At 47.5% G+C, this 24,205-nt stretch overlaps 1 protein-coding gene across 3 annotated transcripts in view; it reads left to right on the forward strand.

The window, feature by feature from the left end:
• The first annotated feature begins 238 nt into the window (after positions 1–238).
• LOC103255534 (mothers against decapentaplegic homolog 2) overlaps positions 239–24,205 on the forward strand; it is an 81,489-nt gene continuing 57,522 nt past the window's right edge. For all 3 annotated transcript variants that reach the window (XM_008053515.1, XM_008053517.1, XM_008053516.1), the window contains exon 1: positions 239–297. The gene's annotated coding sequence lies outside the window, so the exon portion shown is untranslated. The remainder of the gene's footprint in view (positions 298–24,205) is intronic.

Below are 24,205 nucleotides of genomic sequence, written 5' to 3' on the forward strand. Positions count from 1 at the left end.
GTCTCGCGCGACGCCCGGAGCAGCCTGGGTCCGGGTTGAAACTTTCCGGGCGACGTAAGTCGCGCCCTTGCCCGTAGATTACTCGGAGCGACCCCCTCTATCCAGAAGCGGCCCGCAGCGGAGTTCGTGTCCGGCGTTCCTCCCCGCTTCTGCTCTCCTGTGGACCGAGCGGGCTGTCGCTGCGAGGAGGACGCTTTCCTTGGGCCTAGGAGGAGAGTGCGTTGCTCATTACGGTGCAGGACGTATATCTGCTCGTCCCTCTGACCCCATGTAGCCAGCTGTCCATCTTACAGGGAGGTGGGTAAGTCAGATAGCTGAGCAGTTTTAATTCGCGAGTTAGCGAAGCACTGGACCCCGGGGTGACTGAGAATGCGCTTCGTCCACGTGTCTAGTCGGCTTTTTTCTTTTGCCTTCAAAACACCCCTGCGAAATACTTACAGAATTTTCTTAGCCCAGGGTGACTTAGCAAGCGTTTGTGTCTCGTTCGGAGTGATCCTGCTGAGGCCCTGAACGTCTTGGTCATTGCCATCAGAGCCGTGGGGGTGAGCGTAAACAGGTCGTGTGCTTGGGCTTTCTGCGGGGGCCACGCACTGGCACCTGGGTGTTGAACTCTGCTGGGCTTGCGCTTAGGGCAGCTCGTGAGCTGGGTTTAATTGATGTAAGGTAGTGGGAAGCAGTCGTTTCTGGGCTTGTTTTAGTGAGATTGTGCTCGTGCATTTCCGTGCTGCGCCTTCTAAAGTGGCTTCTCACCGTAGAGGATCAGATTTTGGGTTCTCGGTGTTGTTACCCGCACCTAGTCACAAGTGGGCAAATCTGCGCAGTCTGTGAGGGTCGCAAAATCAAGTCTCTTAAGCTGTGCTGGTGACTTCCTGTTGTCTGTGGCTTGTCAGTCCTGGTATGTGCTTTTACTCTTACCAAGGAGTGTTGGGGTGTTGTGTATCTCAGCAGAAGTTCCGTGTATCTCAGCAGAAGTTCTCTTTCACAGGGACAAAGGTGCTTTCTACTTCAGGTGGCAAGAGGGTGGCCCCTTTTCTTTTTCGTATGTAAATGCTAAAATTATGTTGCTGTAATCTTACTGACGTTTGGGGGAATATGTGTGTGTGGAAAGAAAACACATCCATTTAACTGCATAAACTGCCGGCCAGAGACCTGTCATGTTCCTACATTTTTGCACCTGGCCAGTTTTCGGGTCTGCGGGTGTTCCTTATCAGTTCTGGTTTTGTTGGCTTTATGCCCTAGGACTCCACAAGCCTGGTTCTGCAGCCACTCTTCTATCCAGGCCTTTTGTGATGCCCGGGAAAGCTGTGTGTGTGCCATCCAGCAGATAGGGACTTGGGACAGTTTGAGAGGAGAGGCTTGTCTTTCAGTTAAGGCTGCAGGTCTTTTGATGGGAGTGGAGGAGCTGTTTTCAGGCCCTTTGTCTCTGTAGGGGGAAAAGTGTTTGCTGTAAGTCTTGCAAAGGCAAGCCAGCAAATGTGAAGGGGAATGAATCCCGCCAGTTTCAGGAGAGTCAGGAGTCTGTGCAACAGATACCTTGTATTTACTGAGCAAGGAACATTTGCTCATTTATGTAGCAAGCAGCTTTTTCTGTGTGTCAGGCTCTGCATTAGGCAATGAAGTAACTAACAGCAAACGAGCACCCCTTCCTGATGGAATTAAGAGTGGACCTCCTGCCCCCACCTGCCTCTCTGGGTGGAGAGTGAAAGGGGATGCTGTGCTCATCCCCCAGCGGCCTGAGGCGCGCCCCCCCTCGGCTGCCATTGCTCCTGTCCTGTAGAGGGCATCCCCTGGCAGGTGTGTGAACCTGGTGTCACTGGGAACTGTGCGCTGGGGGAGCTTGGCACTCATTTTGCCATCTGTACACACAGAAGCCGTGTCAGCCTCTGAGAAGCACGCTTGCTGCTGAGCAGTGGCACACTGCAGAGCTGGGCTCCATGTGGCCTTGGTCGGGTTCTCCATTGCCATTCAGTTACGGAAACTGGGCAAGGAGAGGAAGCAAACTTGGGCCAGTCAGGGTCCAGTGGAAGGACCAGGAATCGAGTGTAGAAACAACTAGTCAGACGGAGAATACGGCCTGGGCAGTACCTTGCGTCGTGGAGAGGCAGCCTGGGTTTCATTCAGGGTCAGAGCCTCAGACTAGTATCCAGTTTCTCAGTTACAACATGGGGCGAGTTGCTGCTTATGACGGAAATAGAGGTAATAACCCCTCTGTCTTAGTCTGCTGGGGATTCGGGTACCCAGAATGTCACCTGAGATGATCTCTTCTTCTCTCCAGCCATGGCTTTTGTCTGGGCTCCTCACCCAGGAAGTTTGCCTACCCTGTCCTCCTAGCAGACGCTGAGCATCAGAGGCATGGCAACCAGAGCGCCCAGTCCATACCTGAAGCACAGAGAGCCTTGAGACCCTGTCAGGGCCTGCTAGCATTATTGAAAGTGTTTCTAACACATAGAATGTTCTGGCTTCTAAACACACAGTAGATTGGAATCAAGTAGACTGTGTGTGCGAAGGGTTGTGGGGGTGTGGCAGGGTGTGGCAGGGTGGGTCGGAGGTCGTGAAGCTGTTACTGTCTATTGTTAGGAATAGCTGATAACAGCTGAAGAGGATGGTGGGATCATCTGCAGGACCCAAGACAAATATCCACAGCCTGTCCAGAGCTTCCGAGGCCATTCCGCGCAGGACTGGTCTGGGAGCCCAGCAGTGCATGTCCACCAGTGAGCTTAAATCGTGTTTGGGAAAAGCTTTTCAGGGTGTAGAAATCTCCAGCACATATGTGAGCGTGTTGTGCAGGCAATGACAGACACTCGGGAAGGGTGGAGTGCTCCTTCCTGAGGGACCTCAGTATCTGCTGTGTGTGACCAGGGTGTTCCCCGACTCACCATCCAGGGAGCATGATTCCACACCGAGCAGCCCTCATGCCCGCCTGCATGAAGACTGGGCCACACTTTTTTTTTCTTTCAGAGGAACTCATTTTGGGGGTCAGTCTGCAGAGTGCCATGCAGAAAACTTTTATTTCAGGCTTTGAGATTGAGTTGGAGATTTCCAGGACAGAGCAAGGGTTGGCCAGTCTCTGAGGGCATCTTGACGCCTCCATTGTGACTGCTCTCCAGGACAGGCTTTGGTGATTCTCAGGGCTCTTTTTCCTTCTCACCTGGGGCTGCTTTCTAAGCCATCCACTCCATCAGGTAAGGATTGGTCACCTCGTGGTATGCAGCCTTGGCTGTGACAAATAGGGCTGTTTTTTAGCAGTAGTACAAAGGTAATCCAACCTTTCTTATTTACAAATGCACAGTTAGAGGCTTATCGTGTTTCACTGATGAATTTTGATCATTTTTTCAGATTGGTGTAATGGTGATGTGTTTCACATGGCATTTTTCAATGCTGATTCCAGATTCCCATCTCAGTGATAGCTCTCAGCTTCAGTTCGCCAATTTCACGTAGGGAGAATGTCATTTGTCCAAGCCAGGTGTGTTTAGACAGTGCCTCTGGCTACATCAGGTAGCCAGAAATGTTAGGGCAATTCTGACTGTGAGCTCGCCTCTCTTTCTGGAGTGTTTCTCCTAGTTTAGCGGGTTCCTCTTATTTGTGATCCAGCCTCTTTGATAGGACACAGACTTGAAGTAGCTTTAGCTTTGTGTTTTTCAGAAGATGGGAATCCTAAAGTGATCCATTCTCATTAAAATTTGTGAATTTCCTGTGAGGCTGTCACTAATTTTCTCAGGTTGCTCCGTCATTTTTCAAAATCTGGGATTCCATTGCCCTGAAGAGTCTTGTTTGCATGTGAAAACCTGCCTGTCCTTGAGTCCTCTGCTGTGCCCTGCCTTCCTCCATCTGGGCGGGGGCGGGGTGAGGGGATTGGTTTCCAGTGTGGTTTATTCAGTTAGGAAGAAAGAAGAGTCTTGGGGGACCTCGCGGAAGTCCATGTGTTCACTACCTTGAGTCCCTCAAGTCAAAAAGGCTCCAGGTCTGCGGCAGTAGTGGAATGGACTATGCTCCCGTGATTTGCCCTTGTGGCAGGGTGTGCTTGTCCTTCATGTTTGGCTTCAGTTCTTTCCAGAAGCCTGCTGGAGGTGATGGCTAGGGTCTGGTGAGTACGAGACACTCCTTCTTGATGGCGGCTGTCATTTCACGGTGTGGGGAACCTGACTTGCAGTGTCTCAGGTGAGCTCCTGACACAGGCTGCACAGAGCTCTCCTCGGCCTGGGTGAGCTGGTGAGGCTTGTTGTTGACCAGAGGTGCCACGGCTGTGGCTGTGAGTGTTGAGACCGACTCCTGCACTCCCTCCACAGAGGTGGCTGTCCTTCATGCTGGCCGCCAGTTCTTTTCTTGTGCCAGGAGGTCCAGCTTTGGTCTGGTTTGAGTGCTGGCCGTTTCTGCCAGCAGTGCTCAGATTTCTAGCATGTGTCACCTGTGCGCAGCCGCCAGGAAGCCTTTCGGGATAAATGTGCAGAGTTCCAAGATGCAAAACAGGTGGCAGGAGGGGCACTCTGGAGGGAGAAGGCAGCTGCGGAAGTCCTGCCTGGTGAGTTTCCTCTGTCCTTCCCCAGGGAGCCCTCAAAGCACCACTGGGGGCCCGCGGGGGTTAGAGAAGCCTTGGCCTCGGCTGCCCTGTCTTCACAGGCAGCTGCCGCCTGGGTGGGTGTTAGCCCTGAAGTGTGGTCCCCAACTGAGGAGCTGGGTGCTACGTTTTATTTTACCTTGGTCTGTGGTTAGATAGCGGGTGTGTCTGATGACTGCCATATTGGACAGCGCAGGTGCAGGACGTTCCCATCATGGCTGAAGGTTCTCTTGGACAGCGAGCTCTAGCCTTTGCTGTAGATGAACTTCTGCAGCCTGACCACATAACTTGATGGGGGTGTTGGTTGCTGCTTTGGGAGAGGGTCGAGACAGACTCTGGGAACTTGAAGGGCCTTTGGAGTACTTACTGCTCATGCTGATTTGAGTCTGGACCTGAGTAGTCTTGTGATGAGTGCTGCTTTGCAGTCTGGGGATGGTGAACCAGTATGTCAGTTGTGTTTACAGGCTGATCAGAGTGACGCGTCCCCACAGCTCATTCACGGCTGGTGGGAGGAGCTCGTAGCACAAAAGTGGCCACCTCTGCCCAGCAGTCCCTTGTGATGTGGCCTTGCCCTGAAATAGGGTTGAACTCAGACTCTCTGTTGGAATTGACAGTCCATCAGGCACCGGCGTTACCTATTGGCTTTGTCTGAAAGGCTCTCTGCCTGTCATGCTCCGTGGGGCCTGCCTCAGTCCCTGTGGACAGTGCTTCTCCTTACTAGCTTCCGCTTCGGCGAGAGCATCGTGACAGTGAGGACTGAGAAATCTGTTTGCCAGCATTGGTTTTTATGTATTTTAATGCTTTCTGTTGTCCTGATGACTAATGAGTGACTTCTCTGACTCAGATGGTTGTGAAGTCCCCAGCCATCGATGATGCTGGTGCTGCTGTGCCCTGTGATCTGTTTGAATGTAGGCAGCCAAAACTCTGACACGACTGTCCCTCCGTCTCCATGGGGGATTCCTCAGGACCTCCTGTGGACCCCCAGATCTGAGAGTGCTCAGGCTCCTCTGCACACCTGCCTGTGTACCTTCGGACAGCTCTAGATGACTTAATACCGAGTGCAGTGTGATGCTGTGTAGGTAGTTGCCATGCTGTACTGTTTAAGAAATCCTGGCAAGAAAAAAGTCTGTGCATGTTCAGTGCATGCAGTTCTTTTCCAAATATTTTTGGCCTGTGATTGGTTAAACTGGTGGATTCAGAACCCTGATCCAGAGGACCAATGATAACGGTGACTTTTCTGTGAGGCCACGTCATCATGTTTAAGGTATCTATTTTGAAATAATTAACTTTGATTTTCTTTTGAAGTAAAAGTTCGCATAGGTATCTGGGAAACATTTTGTATTTCTCTGAGTTTGAACATTTTTGAAATTCCTCTTTTCTCCATACCTTGTAAGAGTGCAGTCTCCATTTGCTTTCTCTGTTCTTGACTGACTGACGTGTTCTTAGCCAGTCTTCCCCTTGGAGAGGGACTGTGGCATTAAGGCCTTTCTCAGTGATCATGCTGCTTTCTGCCGTGTTTGCCATTCCTGCCTATGCTCTCTTTGTCTGAACTTCTTAAAACGACACAGACACGGGTTGGGCCATTCCTCCTACTGTAGACACATGGGAATGTTGGATGAAATAAAAGATAGGTTTTCTCTTTTGTGCATAGTGGACCTTAAGAGAGAAAGTGCCCAGGTCCCAGACATTGAGAAAAACCCATCAGTCCCGGCCTTGGGGCCATCAGTAGAGATAGGGTGAGTTGGTGATGCCGTTCAAGGGAAGGAGACAGAGCCAGGGCAGTGACATGCCAAGACTACAGTGGCCGGATATGTACACCTGCTTGGACCCCATTGAAACACCCAGGCTTCTGGGAGAAAGACCTCATGCCCCTCTGCGTAGGTGTCTAGAGAAGCTTCTCTTTTTTTTTTTTTTTTTTTTGAGTTGGAGTCTCACTCTGTCACCCAGGCTGGAGGGCATGCTCTTGGCCACCGCCTCAACCTCTTGGGCTCGGGTGATCCTTCCGCCTTAGCCTTCTAAGTAGCTGGAACTACAGGCGAGCGCTACCACGCCCGGCTAATTTTTTTTATTTATTGTAGAGATGAGGTCTCGCCAAGTTACCCGGACGGGTCTCGAACCCATGGACTCAGGTAATCCACTCACCTCAGCCTCCCAAAGCACGGGATTACAGGCTGAGCCACCAAGCCCAGCAAGAAACTTCTCTTGAGGTGGACTTGGGGACCACCACAGGGCCGAAGGACCGGGAAGGAGCTGTGGCTTCAGTGGAGCCTGGCAGATCTGAAAAGGTGATATGCTGTAATTTGAAATCCAAAGACTAAACAGTGACCAGTCTCCTTGCCAGACTGTTCCTTGCCACCTAATTGCCTTTCCAAAGGCAAGTAGCTTCGCCAGTTATTTTGCATATTGTTCCAGAGATTATATATTTTTATTACCTCGTAGTACAAACGGTTATATGTGTCACTGAACAATGTGTCTTACAGGTGATTCCAGGACAGTATGTAACAAGTGCCTTTTTTTCTTGAGTGGTATATTATTATTTTCTGTGGGTGTCTGTATTGATGGCCATTTAACGACTTGCAGCCTTGTGCTGTTAGCAGCAGTGCTGCAGCAAATAACTTTGTTTATCATCATTTTGCATCTGTGCAGTTGTGTCTATAAGATACGATAGATTTCTAGGAGTAGGTCAGGGAATACCAGCATGTGTCATTTATTTAGAGAGTGTACTTTACTCGTTATTGAATAAGTGATACATGCACATGGAGTAGAAGTCAGAAGAAGCAAAGTAGTCTACTGAGAAAAGCGAGTCTCTCTCACATCCCTGCCTCCTGCTGCCAGTTCCGTTCTCTAGAAATGGTGCCGATGCTATGAGCGCTCATGTGTCCTGCAACACTGCTCTGTCTGGCACAGCAGCTGCTGGCCGCGTGTGGCCATGGAGCACTTGAGAGGCATCTGCTCTGACTTGAACTGGCCCACAGGTGTGAATACACACTGGATTTCTAACACTTGGCCCAAAAACGTAGGTCAGATACACACTGACTGTGTGTTGACCTGAGAACATTTTGGATATAGTGAGTTAAAATAATACAGGTATCAAATGATTAAAATTCTGGATTTCCTCCTGCAGCTGCTCGCATGAGGGTGTTAGGAAGTCATGGGTCAGGAGGGTGGTGCCTTGGTGAGAGAGGGGTTATTGCCCCCCACAGAGGCCCCAAGGAGTGCCCTCTCCTCCACATGCAGGTACCGTGAGAAGGCTGCAGCCCAGAGGAGGGTGCCACCCCAGCCTGCCAGTGCCACGCCTGGGTCGCAGGCTTGCGCCCTTAGCTGAGGGAAGTCAGTTTTTGTTATTTACAAGCCACCCAGTCTGGGTGCTTTGGGATGACAGCCCAAACTGACTGTGGCTCCCTGGCTTCACTGTTGTAACTTGCTACTGACACGTGCCTTACATTCTGCTTCTGTTGGGCGGCATTGGTCTAGAGAAATGCCATGCTCCTGTGGATACAGGCACGACGGTGCTTCTGCTGCCCAGGAGGGGTGTGTTCTCTTGCCTTAGCGCCTGGGCTTGAATGCCCCTCGCCGAGACTCCAGTGGAGAGCAGTCTGTCTGTGCTCCTGGCTTCCTCATGCCTTGTCCACTTGCCGTCACCAGCATGGTCTCCACGTGCCAGTGATGTGTTCGTGACTTGTGTCGGGTTTGCTCCCTAGGGTGTGATCTTGGCTGCTTCTTGGAATCTTCTCCATCTCACACCAGCTGCCTGACACCTCGTCCTCGTCCTCAGCTGGCACCTTGCCCTCTTGACCTGTATGCCGTGGCCTTCCTCCATCTCTCCCTTGCTGGGTCTCTTATTTTCCTGTTTTACTGCCCCCCGCCCCCCTTTTTGAGTTGGAGTCTCACTCTCACCCAGAGTCGACCTGCTGGGCTCCAGTGATCCTTCTGCCTTAAGGCTTCCACGTAGCCGGGACTAGAGGTGCGCACCACCTAGCCTGGCTAAGTTTTGACTTATTGTAGAGATGAGATCTCTCTAAGTTGCCCGGGCTGGTCTCAAACCTGTGGACTCAGGCGATCCACTCTCCTTGGTCTCCTAAAGTGTTGGGATTACAGGCTGAGCCACCGCACCTGGCTGCCCTCTCCTTTTGATGAAACATATCCTCAGGGCCTTCCCGGAGAGTGTGTTGCAGTGGAAACGTTGCATGTCTGGAATTGCCTTCTAGCCCTGCCCTAACCCTAGCTGGGGTCAGAGTCTAGGTTGGAAGTCATGTTTTCCTCTCCTAGAATCATGACTTGACTCACTGCTGCTGTGATTGTTACCTGTAGAGCCCTCTTTTCTCCTTGGAACTTCTGGCCCTTTCTTCGTCCTTGGCACCAGAAGTGTTGCTGCATTGGCCTTGGTGCAGGTGTGTGTTCATCTGTGGCCTGGAGTCTCGGCGGGCCTTTCCATGTGTGGCTTCTTGGTTTTCTCATTGGACCCTGCGCTCTATCGTCGCTGTGTCTCGGGGCCTCCTCTTAGGACATTGGGCCTCCAGTGGATCTCCATTTTTCGTCACTTTGCTCTTCTGCATCTTCCTTTTCTGCTTTCGGGAAGATTTTCTCTCCTTTATCTTCCAGCCCTGCTGTTGATGTTGTCTGTGCCTGCTGTCATGAGCTGCCAGGCCACCCGGAGCCAGTCTGCTCTCCGAGTGCTCACTTAGAGGGCATACAGCTTCTGCTTCCGGGCTGTGTCTGCTCGTGGCTCTGGCTGTAGTGAGAATTTTTAACCCTTTCCACTTGGAGACAGCTTGTGGGCCACCTACCAGCAACTCAACCACACTGTTTTATAAAATGGCGGAAAACGAATTCCTTCATAATAAATAGTACAGTGCTGGAACCAGTTATTTTGTTGTAATGATATTTGGCTTGTACTGGAATTTTGGACCTTGAGGAATTTGTTTATGACAAAAAAGTCAAAATTGTATATCTCACGTTTTTCTGACATGTGGTAACGTGTGACACAGTCACCGACATGCATAGCCAGGGTCACTGATATGTGTTGTGCAATAGTAATTTGTGTGACTGGTGTTTTTTTCTTGGAGCAGACAGTGCAGTCTGGTTTTCTTCTTCCCACATTGATAGTGTGTAATTTATCATTCAGTCTTTTGTTGGAAGGAGATGTGGAAGGATGCACTGGTGATTCCTGGAAACCACTTCTCAGCTGATCGATCGTATGTCAGCATATATTCCATCTCTTTATTTGCTTTTTCAAGCAATTTGGATGGAAAACATCAAGGAGACGTACATTTTCAAAAAATTTGCTCTGGCATCAGTTTGTCCTGTGTTATCATCAGCAATCCCTTTTTGGCTCCTGAAAGGGGACATCTGAGTGGTTTGCTAGTTGTATGGTGTCCCCTCAGAGGGGACATCTGAGTGCAAAGGGTTAAAATGTTTTCTGTTTTTGTAGGGTCTCAATTTTCTTAAAGCTGCATTTTCTTGCTTTTGTTTTCCATTTTTCTTCAGATAATCAAAGTAATCCTTGAGTAAGAAGGAGGGGTCTAAATGCTGACCAGAACTAAACCTGTGGGTGGAGCTGATCCCCTCTCTGTGTCACCCTGGTGATCAGACAGGCTGTGGCTGGTGGACTCTCAACGTTTCCACTGGGATGCCTCTCCTCTTGGGCTTTCCTCCCTCTCCAGTGCCCGGGGAAGAGGCAGAAGTCTGACTGGTATTGGGGAGCCAGAAGCATGGAGCAAGGGTTGAGTCCACAAGCTCTGTGTGCTGTGCTCTCTGTTCCTCCTTTTCTTTCTTTCTTTCTTTCTTTTTTTTTTTTTTGAGCTGGAGTCTCACTCTGTTGCCCAGACTGGAGTGCGGTGGCATGCTTCCGGCCACTGCAGCCTCTACCTGCTGGGCTCCGGTGAACCTTCTGCCTCAGCCTTCCAGGTAGCTGGAACTACAGGCACGGGCTATCATGCCCGGCTAATTTTTTTGATTTATTGTAGAGATGAGGTCCCGCCTGCCCGGGCAGGTCTTGAACCCACGGGCTCAGGCAATCCACTCACCTCAGCCTCCCAAAGTGTGGGATTACGGGCTGAGCCACCGAGCCCGGCTCTTCCTCCTTTTCTTCTTGAGGAGGCCCAGGCTGGCTCCTAGTCTGGGATGCTGTTTTCACCCTCTGCAGAGATAAACACCGAGGTGTCCAGTGGGGCCAAGGATCCTCAGGGTCTTCCTCCAGAGGCTCTTCCCCAGTCCTGTTGTATCTTCCGCCCCCTTCATAGCCTTCACTCTTGCTCTGACAGGTACGTTGGTTCCTGAACTTTCTGGGGATTCTGTGTGAGCAGGACACGTTTAAGCTTTCCCTGCAGTTAGCCTGGAGTTCTTAGTCTCTGATCAGTTCACAGTTGTTCCTTATTGGTTTTCCATTGAATACGGTTTTGTTTCTGTTTTCTCCTTGCCTCTTCCCTATCGTTAGATTCTGGTTTCAAAAAATTCATTTGTTATGGCTTGTAATAGGCTGCTGTCTTCACCTGCAACCCAATGATGAGTTAAAGTTTTCCACTAAAAAGAATGTAAGAGTGTGACTGGGGCATGGTGGCTCACTCCTGTAATCCTAGCACTTTTGGAGACCAAGGTGGGAGAATCACTTGAGCCCAGGAGTTCAAGACCAGCCTGCGTAAAATAGCGCAACTTTGTTTCTGCAAAAAAAAAATCAAAGATGAGCTGGTCGTGGTGGCACATGTCTGTAGTCTTCTGACTCAGTGCTTTCTATGAGTAGAGGTACTCCTCGAAAAGTATGATGATGTAGCTTAAAAGCAAGGGAATGGACAGGGTGCGCTGGGTGTACCTTCTAAGGTGAAACTGGCAGAGGTATATGGATGTATCAACAGATCCCTGATTGCAGTAGGAAATTATAGCACATCTCTCAGCAATTTAAGAAAAGGTGGATTAAAAAGTTACAAGAGTATAAAGGATTGGAAGAGTCCAGTTAGCAAGCACCTGACAATGGCAGAACATTCTCTGCAAGTACCCATGGGATTTTGCAAACATCAGTTACAGACTAGACTTCAAAGCAAGTGTGGACAAATTCCCGAGAATTTACACTGAACACATCACATCCTTGAAGCCCAGTGTGGCTGAGTAAGTAACATGATAGGAGGGCAGCAGCATTTCCCAACTCTTAATTATATATTGAAACCTATTTTTGTTCTTGTCCAGAGCAGAGAGACAAAATCCTATGCTTAGACGTATAGGTCGAAGAGCAACTCAGTGAAAAGTAGAAGATATTTAGAACAGAATGACAAAAACATGAACTGTTAAGATTGGGGGACAGCTGAAGTGCACTTGTTTACATAGGGAGCTTGGAAATTAACCAGCTAAGTATATAATATGAGTTAGAAAATGATATGATATTTGATACTAGTTCTTGACAAAAATTCTTAGAAAACAAGGAATACAAGCTAACTTATGAAAGAGTGCTAGTTAAAAAGACCTGCAGAAGAGTACATGTGACATAATTCCATCTATATGAATTTCCAGAACAAGTAAAGTTAATATTTAGTGTTAGAGTCACATCAGCCATTCATTTCCTGGGAGGGGCAGCAGGGGTTGCCTGAAAAGGGACACAAGGGAACATTCTGAGATGATGGAAATGTTGTCTCAGTTGGGGAGGGGCGTGGCCAAGAGTGTAAAAGTTTGTCAGAATTGGTTTCATGCTCACTAATGGAACAGGACCCTCAATTGAGAGAAACTGCAGAGAGCAGCATGTGTGTAAATGTGTGTGTGTGTGTGTGTGTGTGTGTGTGTGTGTGTGTGTGTGTGTGTGTGTGTACATACTAGGTTGCTGTGCAAAATGTGCTGCTCACCGTGGGACTTCTTTTGGTTAAGAAGTTTTAAACGTTTCTGCCCGAGAAGAACTTCCACATAGTATCAGGAGATATATGCCGGGCTATTCAAGGTTCTTAAGGGCTGCTTGTGAGAGTTTGAAATTGAAAATCTAACTGGTCATCAAGAGGAGCGTGGACGGTGAGCTTTAATAGCTGTACAAGGGACTCTGCCCGATGGCTAAAATGAATGGTGTAGACTTGAGGGTTGCATGTGCATGCGCATGGACAGTTGCAGCACCGAGTAAAAGAGCCAATCAACATGAACTGTAGTGAACTTTCATATGCATTTATAAGATGTGCAAAGCTGTGTTATACTGATATAGGAGGTAGCAGAGCTGTTAAATAACCTGGGGTGGGCATCAAGATACTGAGTGTCTGAGAAGCCAGAGGAATGGAAATGGGGTTGGAAGGGGCTATGTGAGGACTTCAGCTCTGTCCACCTTGCTTTGTTCTTATATCTGAGCACATACTGCAGAGTGCTAAGACTTGACAGCGGGAGAAGCACAGGGGTGTTCAATGTTACATTTGTTTTTTGTTTGTATGATTAAAAGACTTAAGTTTTTAATGAAAGTAAATACCCCACTCATAACACGAACCAAGATCCCTGGAGGAATACGTGTATTTGACTAGATATGAGGCCTTTATGGCGAAAATTACATAGCTTATAAATGGATATTAAATCCAAGATAAATGGAAAATCCCATCTTCGTAATAGAAATACTCGATGTCATAACAATGTTCTTCACAAATTAATGTGGATTCATTGCACTTCCTTCACAGTCCTATAGGGTTTTTGTGGAATTTTGAAAACTTTGAAAAATGAGTAGGGGGCTTACACTGGTGGATATCAAGACTACCAGAAAGCAGTAGCGACGGGACTTTGAGATGTCGATGTGCGGTGTGAGCAGCTGCTCTGAGGATTTGGAAGTTTTTTGTAATGCACTCTCCATGTCAGGGTTTAAAAAGTAAAACACAGTGGAAGCCTCCAAGAGAGTATGGATGGTGGCTTAATACAACATGCAGAGAGTGTGATTTGTCCAGCTATGCTGTGGAGGTGTAACCTGAAGGCTTCATTTACCACAAGTTCAGGATAGTCAGAGACCTCTTACCTAGTTGAAACTTTCTGGTGAGTAATCTTAGAATCCTGATTCTACCAAGGTCTTCTTTGGTGAGCTTTCCTATTCAGCAGTACAGATGGAGTCTTCCTGTTCTTTTGGAACCTGCTTTATGTAAGTATCACTTATTGCTGGAATTAGAAACAGAATTAGCATCTGAGCTTAGATTTCAATTCTTGCAGATGTTGAACAATTTCTAACTTCAGCAGAGAACTTGCTGCGACACTGTTGAAGGAAATCTGTAGATTCTGTAAATGACTCATTCAGATTTTGATAACAAGTTGATCATAAATCTAGTTTTCTTATTTTTTCTTCCATTTGTTTTTAAATTGGAACATATTGCTCTCTATTGCGAGTCAACCTACATTCAGTCTGTTTACATTTCAAAAAATATTGGCTAAATATAATACTTGAGTTATTTAAAATGAAATAAATGTTCAACTAGTGGAAATATGTTATCGGCATTACTGACAAATATTTTATTACAGAATTTAAACATTCCCCAGAGATAATTAGGCAGATGTCAGCCAGCCATGGTTGCTAAGACACGAACAGGAAAGGCTGGTTGCTCTGTGCTCACTTAGTTCCAAAGTGGTTATAGCCGCTGCTGCAATACATGAGATGCTGTAGTCATGTGGCAATACCAGGTCATGTGGCTGTCCACTTGACCCAGAAGAGGCTCAAATGAAGAAGAGGTTCTCTATTTTCATGAAGAAAAAGCACGTTAAGGTTTTGTAGAGAACTTTTAGGTCCCTGGGAATACAGCTCAGCTTGTGAGAAACGTTTTTCCTAGCAGAAGTGTGACAGACACTGTTCCCTCACAGTCCCTCTTGTACTGGAGTCCCTTTTGTTTTTGCCGATTATACAGATGTTTGATTTTTATTCACTTTCTTAGGCTAAATTCTTATGAACAGCATAATTGAGCCAAGGGGCAGGCACTTCTAGACTGGTTCAGTTTAAGGTTTGCTTTTTCTGTCAGTTTCTTAAAAGGAGTGGGGACTCCTCGTGCTAACTGGAAGGGGACTTGCTCTGAGGACACACCTGGCGTGGTGCTGGCATGGGAGGCCTGGGGTCTGCTGGGCTCGGCCTAGCTGCAGCACACTTGTTTGTGCACCATCTGCCCTCTCTGCTGAGCCTGCTGTGTCTCCTCTGCCCCGGCCATGTAGTGGACACAGCCGCTTACGTAGAGGCATGAGTGGAACCTTGGCTGTGCTCCTCCTCCTTGCTCCGGATGGTGATGCGTGTACAGTGCACCAGGGGTCCCCAACCCTGGCCATGAACTGCCACCAGTCCGCGGCCTGTTAGGAGCCAGGCCCGCAGCAGGAGGTGAGCAGTGAATGGGGCTCCACCTCCTGTCGGATCAGCGGTAGCATTAGATTCTCATGGGAGTCAGCCCTGTTGTGAACTGCGGGTGCACGGGATCTAGGTTGTGGCTCCTTATGAGAATCTGTAGGTTGTCACTCTTGTGACACCTTTCCCTTCCAAAGGGTGAATTGCTCATGTTCTCTGAGCGAGGATGAACCTGTGCCACGTGGCGCGAAAGCTTGTGTCGTGGCTCCGCTGGAGCGCACTTGATGGCCCACAGTGGGAGTGGCAGGGGCCGGAAGGAACTGTGGGGCAGGTGGCCCCAGACTTGCAGTTGGTGGGTTGGCATGTGTGTTTGATGGAGGTCTCGTGCTGGCTTTTTTTAATTCATGGGAGCTCTGTCTGCTGCACTGCTTGCTCCTGTGTCACTGTAGGGTCTCCCCTGGACGGTTTGACGGGGCTGCCGCCTGGTTCCCAGCACTGCTCTCTTGCTTGCCTTGTAGTCTTCTCTTGCCTTGTGGCCCATCCCATCTCCGCCTTTTCTACTGTAGTGCTGAAGAATCATAGAATCCTAGTTACTGACCCCTTCAAATATGTGCTGCTTAGACCATGGCTGGGCTCCCTATGTTGCCAGGGTGGCATTGTCATGTGGTGTTCAGCATGTCCCTACAGAGGGTTTGGGTTTCATATGACTGTGTTTGTGAAATATGACTTGCTGTGCTGCCTCTTCTTGGAGACCAAGACTCTGGGCCAGTCTCCTGAGTTGCTTGTTTTTTCTTCTTTAGGGGAGTGAATGATTGTTAATTAGTTGTGCCTGTTATTTTCTAGCAAGTTGTGTCAAGGCCTAAGTACCTTCAGTTTGAAGACCAACTCCCAGGAACATAACTCCTAATAGCCTGCTGTCAACCAGAAGCCTTTCCGATACCATAAATGGTCAAGTAACACATATTTTGTATGTTACATGGATAATACACTGTATTCTTAAAATGGAGTAAGAGAGAGAAAAGAAAATGTTATTAGGAAAGCCATAAGGAAGAGAAAATATATTTACTCTTCCTGAAATGGAAGTGGAGCGTCATAATATTCTTCATTCTCGTCATCTTCACCCTGAGTAGGAGAAGGAGGGAGGAGGGGAGGAGGAAGAGGGCTTGGTCTGGCTGTCTCAGGGGAGGCAGGGGTGGAGGAGGGGGAGGGGGAGGCAGGCACATTGGTGTCACTGGGCGGGGGTATGCCATTTCTGTCTGACTTTCTGTGTTTTCATTTCTCTGAGCTGTGTTCCTATACGGTACCAGTCTTCCGCCTGCAGTTTGCCTTTGTTTCAGCACCTGTATCATACATAGAAGGGCCCATGCGGAAAGGAGGCTGGAAGTGGCCTTGAGTAACCAGACCTTCCGCCAGGTTGCTTCATGTTGGTTTGCTTCCTGGCCCTGCTTCCACTCTCCCCCTCACCGTTGGCGCCGGTTTGGAAGCAGTTTTCTCCATCAGGCCGACTTCTGCTCTTTCCTCTGGGTGGTATCTGTTAGCTCTTCCTTTCTCTTCCATCCACGTCTTGAAACCTTTGCCCTTCCCCTTGCCTTCTTGCTATACCTGTCATCTCCGTCTTGATTTCCTTGAGGGGCTCTGTTGTAAATTCTGTGCAGTCAGGCCCAACTGCTGGGCACAGTTTTCTCCAGCAGGAATTTCTTGTTTGGGGCTTAATGGCATTTTCTATGGCAGTGACGGTGTCTTCAGTGGCATACTCTACACTTTCGGGACATTCTCTCCAGGTTCTCTTCTACAGTGCTGACAGGCCTTCCCATAGAGTGCTACCTGTCATGAGCTACCTCTACCCCCTGATCTAGAGGCCAGGTGAGAGACGTCGTGATATTGGGGGCAAGTAAAGCACTTAAGTGCCTTTGGTGTCGCACTCATGGAGTGATGGAGAAAACAGTATTCAGCTGTTGGGCCTGACCTCACAGGCATTGCCCGGGGCATTGTCAGTCCCTTACTGGCAAGATACTTCCTGACTTCAGAGACAAGTGTTGATGGAAACATCCAGAAAAAGGTTCTCGTCATGTAGACTTTCTTGTACATCCAGAAGCTTGGCAGCTGGCACTTGTTTTTTCCCTTCTGGGCTCGGGTTAGCAGCTTTATAGAAAAGGGCAGTCCTGATCATAAACCCAGGTGCACTTGCACAGAGCGGTAGAGTTAACCTCTCCCTTCCTGTCTTAAATTCTGGTGCTCCCTTCTCGTCCTCACTAATAAATGTCCTTTGTGGCCTTTTTTTCCTGGAATAGGGCACTTTGGTCTGCAGTAAAAACCTGCTCAGGCAGATCTCCTTTCTACTCAGCGATTTGCACGATAGCGTCTGGGAACTCATCTACTGCCTCTTGGTTGACAGAGCGGCTCCTCTTGCTGCCTTCACATTGCTAAGCCAGACTTCTCTCTAAAATTATCAAACCATCCTTTGCTGGCATTGCATTTTCCAGCTTTAGATTCTTCACCTTCCTTTTGCCTGAAGTTGTCCCAGGATGACAGCTTTTTCTCAAGCCACGTTAGAACCTATAGGTAGCCTCTCCTATAGCAACCCTACACCCACACAAAAGCTGCGTTTTCAATATGAGGTAAAATGACATTTCACAAAAAGTGTGGGGTTTTCATGCCTGCTGGTGTAGCTGCAGGGATGGCTTCACAAGCTCCCTTTTCTTTTTCTACAGTGCTTCTTACACTGGATTCATTTCTCTTGCAGTGATGGCAGCAGCAGACCTCCGTGCAGGTGCGTGTCCAGCAATTCAGTGTCTTCTCTGAGGGTGTGCTTCTTTCTTGCCTTTTGGGAGCATGTCCACCATCATTAGTGTACTTCGTGGGGTCCTGTGGTGTTAGGCAAGGCTTATGGTATTGCACTGAACATGGGAACAGCACACAGGGACCTGTGAGAGAGCTGCTCTTCCTGTGATCTATGGTTTCCTGGAAAAATGGGTTCTCAAGTAGAACTGATGAGCGGCACGTGGCGTTATGAGCGGGTGCTCGGCCTTGTGAGTGGATGCTCGGCGACGTGACGCTGTGAGCCCGCACTTGGCTTTGTGAGTTGCTGCTCAATGTTGGGAGCGGGTGCTAGCAGCACTTGAGTTCAGCTCCATGGCAGCAGGAGATGGCTACAAAGTTATGACAGTCGTGCAGCATGGCCTACAGCTAATTTGATGCAGTTAATGATTAAATACTGTGCCTTAAGGCTTGATAAATTTTAACTTATAATAGGTTTCTGTATGTTTTATGGTAGTGTGGTAGTAAATGATAAAATAGACTGGTATCTACATATTCTTTATGCATTCATGACATACTTTTTTTTCCAGCATTTCTAGGCTACATTGTTCGTCTGAGTTTCTCAAATTGATGCAGATCTCCAAAAAATTTTCCGACATATTGGAAAAAATTCACATATAAGTGGAGCCCCACGGTTCAGATGGTGCCATTCAGGGCATCTGCATGCTGCAGCCATGCCTTCAGTTTCTTAGAGAAGGTTGGGATTGGGAGTCCGTTGGGCTCTGTTTTTTTCCTCGAAACGAGACACCCCCCTCATGCCCCCCACCCACTGACACTTGCCAAGGTCCCTGTGTACCGTGGGCAGACCCCTCTAGGCTCATGTCTGTTTAACTTAGTTTCTTTAATGTATTTGTCTAGATATACCCTTTTAATTTTTTTGAATTGTAATACATATCTGGTGAAATGCACAAACTCTAGGTGTTTATTTCTGTGAGTTGTGGTAAAAGTTGTGATCTCTCAAAGCAAGAGAGGAAACACTCAGGAATTCGTCAGTGGATACACAGGAACAAAAAAAAATAATCAGGATGGAAAACAGCTTTGATTTCCCAGGAAGGCACCTTGTTCGTGCGCCAAGCATTCCCACCTCCCTGCCTCAACTCCGAGATGTCATCTTTGACGTCTGTCATTGATGTCATTAGATTATTTTGTCTTTTGTGGGGAGTCATCAGTAGAATCAGACAGTCTCTATATATTTTTTCTTGTCTTTTACCCAGCATGTTTATGAGACTATTCTATGTCTAAGTAGCTCATTCATGTTTGTTTCTGAGTAGTATTCCTTTGTATCACAATTTTTTCTGTTTTCTTTTTGTTTCTGTTTGTTTTGTTTCTTTTTGTTTCTTTTTGTTTTCTGTTTGTTTCTGAGTAGTATTCCTTTATATCACAAATTTTTCTGTTTTCTTGTTGACTTTTTTCATTTTGGCTATTATAAGTGTGGCTATTGTGAACACTCTTGTACAGGTCTCTTTTTGTGGACACGGGTTTTAATTTTCTTGAATACACAAGTAGTAAAAGTGTTGTGCTGTAGGGCAATTCTGTGTTTAACTCTTGAAGACCTTGACTGCTTTCCAAAGGTGCTCTCTATTTTACATTCTATCAGCAGTTTAAGTGTTCCGGTTCGTCCATGTGGTGGGCTGCATGGTGGTCCCTAAAATATTCAGGTCCTAATCTCCAGAGCCTTATTATTATCATTAGGTTATTATTATGCAAATGTTATTTTACATGACCAAAGGGACTGTACAGACATGATTAAGTTCAGGGTCTTGAGATGGGGAGATTGTCCAGGAGTATCTGGGTGGGCCTTAAGTGTAGTGCCATGTGCTCTTATTAGAAGGGGTGGAGAGAGATTTGGGTACAGAAGAGGCAGTGTGGAGGTGGAAGCAGAGGTTGAAGTGATGTGTTCTGAGCATGGAGGATGGAGCCCGATTCAAGGACGACAGGCAGCCCTAGATGTTGAAATAGGCAAGGAACGGAAGGACTGCCTCCAGCCCCTCCAGAAGGCACCGGTCCTGCCAGCACCTTGGCTTCAGTCTGTTGAAACTGATTTTGCTAAATGTGTGCTACAAGGTACAGCTTTTACGATAAGTTGTTACAGTAGCAGTAGTATACTAATACAGTCCACATCCTCACCAACATTTGGTAGTGTCAGCAACATTCTAACCCATTTTAGATAGCGTGAAATGGTATTACATTGTGGTTTTAATTTGCATTTTCCTGATGATTCCTGATATTGAACACCTCTCCATATGCTCCTGTATCTATCCTCTTTTGTGGAATGACCGTATTTTGTACTTTTCCTATCTAAAAAAATTTTGAGTTCATTTTTTTCTTTGATGTGTTAGGAGTGCTTTATGCAGTCTAGATAGTAGTCCTTTGTTGAATATGTGGCACTGTAAAATCCCTCCCCTATCTGTGACTGGCCTACTCACTTTTCAGTGTCTTTTGATAAGCAAGCAGACATTTTACATTTTGTGGTTTCTTTGTACAGGTTTTGAGTATCCCTTATGAAAAATGCTTGGGACCTGAAGTGTTTTGGTATATTTGTAATGATCATTTTGCCGAGTGTCATGTTGGTACTTAAAAAGTTGAGGATTTTGGATGATCAGATTTGGGATGCTCAACTTGCATTTTTTTCCATAGCTAATGCTTTTTATGTCTGGTGGCTGTGGAAGTATTGTTTTCCTCTAAGATTTAATTCTGCTTTCTGATTAAGGATGGTATGAGATTGTGGTTGAGTCTTATTATTTTCCATGCTGTTGAAAATGGCTGTCTATGTGTGGGGCTTTTTTCTGGAATCTTCCTTCTCTTCTACTGAACTTTTTTCCTTAGGCTTACTCTATATGCGTTTGAATACTAAGTCTTTTTGTAAGTCTTGAAATATAGTGGTAAGTCCTCTAGTTTCCTTTTTTCAAGTTTGGTTTAGCTAGTGTAGTTTGTTTTTGTTTTCTGTGTGAATTTTAATATCACAACAGTTTTTAAAATTGAAAACCCTGTGGGAATTTTAACAGGGATTCCATTGAATTCCAAATATCAAATTGGAAACAATGGGCATTTAAGGAATATTTGAGTCTTTCAGTCTGTGAACATGATCTTTCCTCATTTATTCAGGTTTTTATTTCTTTTCTTTTCTTTTCTTTTTTTTTTGAGTTGGAGTCTCACTCTGTCGTCCAGTTGGAGTCTCACCCGGCCACCGCAGCCTCGAACCTGCTGGGCTCCGGCAATCCTTCAGCCTCAGCCTTCCAAGTAGCTGGAACTACAGGCACGCGCTACCACACCTGGCTAATTTTTTGATTTATTGTAAAGATGAGGTCTCACCAAGTTGCCCAGGTGGGTCTTGAACCCGCGGGCTCAGTCAATCCACTCACCTCAGCCTCCCAAGGTGCAGGATTACAGGCTGAGCTCCCGAATCCGGCTTACTTATTTTTCTTAGCCATATTTTGCAGTTCTTAACGTAGAGGTCTTGAGTATCTTTACATCTATAGCATTTGTTGTTGGAAGCATATTTCTTGAAATTTCATTTTCCAGTTTTTTTCTGCTTGTATGTGAAAATACTTCATTTTTGTATGTCAGCCTTGCCTCTTGACCTTGTGTCTTGAAAGCTTGCTAAATTCACTTGCTAGTTCCAGTGTTTTTGTAGATTCTATGTGCCTTTCTTTGCAGTCATTGCCAGAGAGTAAAGTCAGTTTTACTTCCTTCTTTTTTCCCAGTCTTCATGCCTGTCATATCTTTTTAGCCTAATTTTGCTGACCAACAGCCAATGCACTGTTTGTTGAATGGAATGGTGATAGTGGACATCCTTGTCTGATTCTGTTGCAAGGGAGAGAGATGATGGTTCCTGGTTAATGGATGCTGCTCCAGGTTTCCATGGATGCCCTTTTCAGATAAAAGAACTTTAATTCTTTTGGTGTTGCCTAGAGTTTTAAATTGCGGATGGGTGTGAAAGTAACTTTTTCAGATGCTTTCTTTCCTTTCTCATTTCAGAGAACCATAGGGATTTTTTTTCTCTAAGCTAGAACTAATTTTTTTGACTGCTGAACCAGTTTTGCTCCTGGGATACTCTCCTTGGTGATGATGACCTTATGTTGCTGGATGTGATTTGCTAACATCTTGTTAGGGGTTTTTGCATCTAGTAGTAACGAACCTTTGCTCTGTGTCAGTGCGGGACCTCGGGCCTGGGCTGGTTTCTTGTCCCTTCCTGGTGTCAGAGGCCTTTGGCTTTGCATTCCTCAGCATCACTGGTCCTCTGTCTGAGATGGGGGTAGCAGTCCTGCTGCCTTGTGGCTGGCTTGTGTGTGTGTGGGAGGTGGGCAGGTGCTTGCTGCCCCGCCCCTGCCCAGCAGCAGGTGGCTTTTGCTCCCCTTCCACCTTGAGGCAGGGGGAGGTGCAGCAGGCTTTCCTGTGTCTCCCCATGGCTGAAGGCATTTACCTCCTGTGAGATCCAGGGGGTGGGGGTGGGGTGGTGGCGCTCACCCCTTCCCTGCCTTCCTGGGTGGAGGCCCTTGAGAAAGAACTCGTGAGCAAATCCCGTTTCTGGGCTGCCAGGGATTCTTAACTGACCTGGCTGACACTGGCCTTTCATCTTTATCTTTGTTACTCAGCAGATTGACTGTGGCCAGGTCCGTTGCATCTAGGGCTGCTCTCAGTTCTCATTGGAACATCTGCTGGCCTCTCTTTCTCATACTTTGTCTCTGCCCATTCTCTGTGGCCTCTGGCTGTGCAGTTAAGCCCAGTTGGTTGGTGTCTTGAATGTTCTGAGATTTTTTTCACACTTTTTTCTTTTTTTGTTTCAATCTGTATGCTTTAATTTGGTCTGTCTTCAAATTCGCTGCTCTGTGGTTATTAAGCCCATCTAATGAAATCTCAAGTTTCTAATACTGTATTTTTCATTTCTAACATTTCCCTTTGATCCTCTTTGTAGCTTTGATGTCTGTGATGAAATTCTCTATTTCGCTATGTGTGTTGCCTATCTCTTCCATCATATTCTTTAATGTTTTTTTATCATAGCTATTTTAAAGTCTGTGTCTGATAATTTCAAATTCTGGGCCCTCTCTGATCTGATTATATTAGTAATTTTGTCTTCTGACTGTGTTTGCTGCTGTCTGTATCTTGTAATTTTTGATTGTACTCTGAATGTATAAAAACAATGAGACTGAAGTAAATATCATTTACCTTTCACAACAGCACCCCATTTCTCGTGTCAGTCTGATGGATTTTGGGGCTAGGTCTGTGAGATGTGCAGCTGAGCTGGTCCTGGGCTTCTCGCAACTTCAGCTTGATTCGGTTGAGCGTGTCCAGCAAGCCTCTCCTTCTTGGCAGGTTGCCGTCTGAGTAGGAGGTGGCTGTCTCTATTCTGCTCTGCGACTGAGCCACTGGCTTTCTGAACCCTGGGGTGTCAGCTCTTGGTCATCCTGGAAGTTTTTGCCCTGCAGTTCTGCCCCAGCCCAGCCTGTCGTGCCTGGTGAGATGGAGTGCTTTCTGCCAGTAGTGCCTTCCAGAGGCTTCTCTCAGGAGTCCTGCCCCGCCCCAGCCCTGGCAGTTCAGTGGCTAGTGGGTGTGGGTGGAAGTTCTCCTCCTGTCTCTCCCATGCTACCTTGGCCCTTGGCAGCTGAATGCCTGGAGTCTCTTGGGTGGCTTTCCCTCACTCTCAGCCTGCCCTCCCCACGGCAGGGAGTGGATTGCCTGCCTTTCAGGGAGACCTTTGGCTTCTCTGGCGATCTCGGCCACTTGGTGAGAACCTGTGGGTGAGTGTTGGCTGACTGGGTGGCTGCGGTTTGGTCTGTGAGGTTCTTGGAGTTCTAATAGGGCAGTGTGCATGTTGCTGTTAGAACTCATGGGCGTGTCGACTGGTCTCTTCCTTCTTGGTTATGGCAAGACTGGGAGGGAGGGCACCTGTGGGGCCTGGTGTCGTCAAGGCTTGGCGCTGTGTGGACTCAGTTCCACTCAGGTTCTTTGCACCTTCAGCTCTGGGCAGGTTTAGAGGAGCTGCGACGTGACAGCTCGTTTGGCTGACTTGGTTTTGGCACGGAGGCTGGTCTGTGGAGCCTTTCCACCCCTTGCCAGCAGTGGATTCCTCATGGAACCCTTGCCAGAGGCCTCCTCTAGTCTGTGTCCAAGCCACTGCAGCTGCAGACCCCTCAGCTCCCTCGTGAAAGGTCTTCCCCAGGCTCGGAATTCTATTTCCTTTCATCATCTTTACTTCCAGCATTCTCTGTCTCTACATATACAATTTTTGTAATGGCAAGACCAGGAAGGAGGTTGCCCACGGGGCCTGGCCTTGTCAAGGCTCGGCACTGTGTGACCTCAGCTACACTCAGGTTCTTTGCACCCTCAGCTCCGGGCAGGTTTAGAGGAACCGTGATGGGACAGCTCGTTGGAGAATGACCAGACCTGATCCACCCTGTCGTTCCATGCTAGTTGAAGTTCTGTCGTGTTCCTCAGAGCTAGGCTTTTAAGTCTCTTCCATTCATCTTGAATCTTAACTTCCAGTCCTGTCCTCAAGTGGTAAGTGGCCTTGTCTCTTACTTTGAAAATAAAGTCATTCACATTAAATAATTTGAACTCATAGCTTTATGGTTGGGGGAAAA

The sequence above is a fragment of the Carlito syrichta genome, unplaced genomic scaffold (genome assembly GCF_000164805.1).
Source record: "Carlito syrichta isolate Samal-C Ts95f unplaced genomic scaffold, Tarsius_syrichta-2.0.1 Scaffold288221, whole genome shotgun sequence".
Lineage (NCBI taxonomy): Eukaryota > Metazoa > Chordata > Mammalia > Primates > Tarsiidae > Carlito > Carlito syrichta.